This window comes from Lepisosteus platostomus, chromosome 5 (genome assembly GCF_059453375.1).
Source record: "Lepisosteus platostomus isolate fLepPlt1 chromosome 5, fLepPlt1.hap1, whole genome shotgun sequence".
Lineage (NCBI taxonomy): Eukaryota > Metazoa > Chordata > Actinopteri > Semionotiformes > Lepisosteidae > Lepisosteus > Lepisosteus platostomus.
In genome coordinates, this window is record NC_142615.1 from 13,076,965 (window position 1) to 13,081,979 (window position 5,015).

Consider the following 5,015-nt stretch of genomic DNA (forward strand, 5'->3'; position numbering starts at 1 on the left):
AAAAAGACAAAGGGTTTGTGTGTCAATTGTTTCGAATTAATTTCGAACGCAAAGAAAAGTAGTTTTCTTCCTAGAAATCACACATTTGTCGCATCCTCCATACTATACTTCTCTCTTGTAGTAGTAAAGCATTTTGATTTAAACTGAACAATATATTAAATGTTTAATCTATACACTTACGATTAACATAGGCAGCCTTGAACGGATTGCGGAAATCAAATATACAGATGGATTCAGAGTGTGCTTTCCAACTTTTGTGTAACATTTTCCTTTGATAGGGCGGAGTTGTTTTTAAAATCTGGATTAAATAAAAAGGAGTGACGTCAGTGTAAAACAGCTTTCCTTCATGGGGAACAACAGTTGTGTTCCATATTTCTAATTATTTTGGTTTCAAGATAGCAATTTAGTATGAAACATAAAAGCCAGCTGGATAAATCTGTTACACGTCATTTACAATGGTCTTTCAACTAATAGCCCGTGCAGGGATCAAACCCCAACTGTTGTTGCGAGTTGCATAAGGCTCTGCAACATGCAGATGAGAAACTAACCTCCGCTTCTTCATTATATACACAGTGAGCTATATTTGCGAGCCTACTGCCCCCTGCGGGCTCTGTATTTGATTGCGGTACAAGACCGGCCGTGGAGGTAAAGTGAGACGGGTGTGTACATTAAAAGGCTCATAGCGTCCCTGGGAAGGCTCAAACCACCACCCTTTTTGTTAACAACCGAGCCACAAAGACTCATGTACAGCTTAACACTCCTCGGTCTCAGTGAAAGTGATACACTCCGTAAAATTTCTGGAGAATCATTTGTCAGTTTCCCTACGGGATTAATAAAGTATTATCTATCTCTCTTAAAGGAAAATCGCCAACAGTGGCCGATATCTATTAGAGTTTTTTTTCATTCTATACTGCAATTTCTGAAGGGTACAGGCTTGGGGAATTGGACCTTATGGTGAAGGCTGCGGGCTCAGCAGCAGCAGAACCTGATCAGTATTGGTTGACTCTGATATACTTTGACAACTTAACTTCTGGATTTAGAGACATTTACCTTAGTGTCGGTATACTAAGATGTTTTGGTAACGAGGAAGGAGGGACAAAGCAAATTGGCAGAATGTGTGCTATTTTGTTGACTACAAGTCCTCACATGCCAGAGGGTCAATATTAAAAAAAACGTAACAGTATAATCTCTTGTACTTCACAATTTAATAGTGTCTGTTACATTGTGTCTCACACCTCAGTGTCAGAATTGTGAGACGAGTATGTAATCAGGAGGGAGGGCAATAGCAATTCAGCAGAAATTGCATTCACCTTTTCCCAATGCATTCTCACATGCCATTTTCTCACATGCCATGCTCAGAGGGTCATATTTTTAAAATGGTATCATAAAATGTCCTGAAGTTCAGGATTTTGACAGTCTGTTATATTGTGTCTCACACCTTGATGTCAGAAATATGAGATGATTTTAAAATCAGGAGGGAGGGCCCTAGAAATATAGCAAACATTGCATTTACCATTTGACAATGTATTCTCTCGTGCCATGTTCAGAGGGTCGTATTTAAAAAAAACGGTACAGTACAATGTCCTGAAGTTCAGGATTTTGATAGTCTTTTCCATTGTCTCTCACACATCTGTGTCAGAATTTTTAGACATTTTTATAACCAGGAGGTAGGTTCGATCACCCTCTGCTCATCCTCAGTTAACCATATAGTCTCATATGCCATGTTCTAAATGTCCCATTTAAAACTGCTATATTAAAATGTCTTGTAAAATGCAAGAGTTTGAGACTTTTTATGATCAGAAGGCAAGGTCGTGGAAAATATGCAGGAAGTGCCAGTGAATTTACGTTTTGCCTTTGTCTTATTTACTCGTGGTATAACATGCCAGTTTGTTTTATTGTGAGTTGTGTTTCTGAAATGTGTTTCATACAAAAATGCAATTTGGACAGTCTCTACTTACATATTCCCCTTTACTGAGGAAATGTACAATAATACATCCGGATAAGTATTTTTAAAAATGACTGTAGAGAGCCATCTACAGGCGAAAGACGACATAACATCACAGCAGTAGCATTTAAGATGGAACGAAAAACACAAAGCAGCAGCTGGCGAATAAGAAACCAACTTAAGCCTCGTTAATGCAATAGCATTAGGTGAGGTGGAAAAATATTTCTTGCTCTGAATCTTAACATTTTTATAGGAGGTGTTCTAGGACCTCTTACCTCAGAAAAAAAACTGCCAGTACATCACTTATTTCTACTCCATCAATAGAAGCAGTGTTATCAGTACTGAGGCCTAAATGTACAGTAGGTCCTATCATCATATAAAAAGTCGAAAGTATCGACTGCATTCAACTGATAAAATGTATCTTCTATGAGAGTTATATCTTTATCCAAAATACATCAGAAACAAATGTGCATGTTTTTTGGGGGGGGTCCTGAAGACTGAGACTCAAAACTTTTTTTTCCTTCTTTCCAGGAGGAAGGATTATTCAGATGCAAACATTGTCCCAAAATCGATGTACTTTTCAATGATATTCAAATCCTCAAATTCTTCATCTGAATGTCGATATTGAAATATGATATCGTACAAATTGTGGTTTTCTTTTTAAAGCAAATTTTATGCTTTAAATTAAATAAATTGTATTTATTATGAATGTGCCGGAATTTTTTCAGTACTTTAGAGGGTTCTGCCATTTTAGATGTTATGCTGTTCCTGTCTGATTTATCAAATGTGTCATTTAAATCTCCCGTCATTTCTATATCAGCCTGAAGGCCTTGAAGTAAAGATTGCAATTCATCCAAAAATGCAATTCATCCAAAAAAAGTTTCCCACTGGTGATACATACAAGGAAATGAATGTACATTTTCCCCCCAAATCAACAAATTTAAAATCAAATACCTCCCTCATTTGCAGGTGGAGAGAATAATATCAGAATAAATACAGGTTTAAAAGTCAGGAGCATTGATAGTCCTATTTTAAAATTACACTAAAATGCTCACAATATATTAAAAAGCTCTGTAAAATAATAAAAAAATTAAAAAAGGTAAAAAGAAATAATACACAGTTATAAAGCTCAGGAATTATCAATGGGAACTTACAATGGGTTGATATGATTTAAAAAATAAAATATTTGAAAAAATCCACTTACAATATGCTAAAAATGGCAAGAATACTTAAAACAGGTTTTAAAATTTTAAAAAAATAAAACAAGTTAAAAATAAATACTAAAAGGGTTTAAAATTCAGGAATGTGATTGGTCAGATGCTTACAATGAGTGTTGCTGGTGTTTCGTGTGATTTACTGAAATGAAAAAATATTCAATTTAAAAACGGCAAGAGCTCGTATGAAAAAAAAGTTCTTAAGTATCTTTGTTGTAAGAGCTGCACCAGAACTAGTGTATTCATATACATCAGAAAAGTAGCTGAACGTGACTGGTTTATATTCAGTTATATGCATTGGGGACGAAAAGGAGACTTACATGGATTTTATTAGGTTTTAGGAATCAGAACATTTATTTTTACACATTTATGCCTACGAGCAGAAATAACTTCCTGCTTTCAGCGCTTTTATTGTTTCTGCTTGTAACCTCGAACAGAGAAACCTAGTACTGACTCACAGAAACGCCCCGGAGTTTCTGTGTTTCTGGGATTTAAGAGGGATGTACTGTATGAAGACAGTAAAGGGAGTTTTTTTTTCCCGCTGTAGAGTATGAAGGCGGTTTGATGAGTCTGGAGGGAGGAGACGAGCATTCCGCACGGGGAGCGCAGAACAACAAGTTTCACCTGCAGCTCGCCAAGTCCTGTCCTATATAACCGCTGAGCCTGGGACACACTGAGTCTCTAACCAGTGTTTGAGATGTAAAGGGTTAAACCCAGAAGTCGAGAGTGGAGTTTTTGTATAAGTGTAAGATTAAGGGAATAGGGTTTTGGTGGGTTTGGTGCACAGCAGAGGTTTCGGTTTAGGTTAAGTTTGCTTTTGACACATTTGTAACGGCCATGGCGGCCTGTAGAGTCGGCATGCACCGTTACTTTTGCTCACTTTTGGTGTATAAGGGTGGTGAGGGTTCGGCTCACTCGGGTGATATTTCACGGTTGGACTTTTCAAGGAAGGTGTTACAGAAAGGATTAAGGCATTAGATGTCAAATGCTTAATCACTTTGCTGAAGGGAATTGGTTTTGACATTAGTTTCAATCGGCGAAGTTACTGGAACAATTTTGGATAAAAATAGAGTAGAAAAAAAGATGTGGGCCTGATTAGAATGTTTGAATGGCAGAAGCTGATGGATCTTTCTAATGTGGTGTGAGCCTGGTCAGTACCTGGATGGGAGACCTCCTGGGAAAAACCAAGGTTGCTGCTGGAAGAGGTGTTAGTGGGGCCAGCCCTGTGGTCTGTGTGGGTCCTAATGCCCCAGTATAGTGACGGGGACACTATACTGTAAACAGGCGCCGTCCTTCGGATGAGATGTAAAACCGAGGTCCTGACTCTCTGTGGTCATTAAAAATCCCAGGGCGTTTCTCGAAAAGAGTAGGGGTGTAACCCCGGTGTCCTGGCCAAATTTCCAATTGGCCCTCACCAATCATGGCCTCCTAATAATCCCCCCCTATGAATTGGCTACATTACTCTGCTTTCCTCCCCACTGAGAGCTGATGTGTGGTGAGCATTCTGGCGCACTATGGCTGCCGTCGCATCATCCAGGTGGATGCTGCACATTGGTGGTGGTGGAGGGGAGTCCCCATTACCTGTAAAGCGCTTTGAGTGGAGTGTCCAGAAAAGCGCTGTATAAGTGTAAGCAATTATTATTAATTAATAGGACTGTGATTGTTCGCATGTTTAATGAGATGGTGATGAAGGAAGATGTTTTGACATGGTTGTCTAAGTATTGTTTAGTGAAAGGTGAGCTTCAGAAAGTCTTGGATGATGATGGCATCTGGAACTGTGCATGGAGAGTACCTGTTTCATTGCATGAAGACAAAAAATGGTTATGGTGGATTTAAACACATTCCTTCTTTGATTG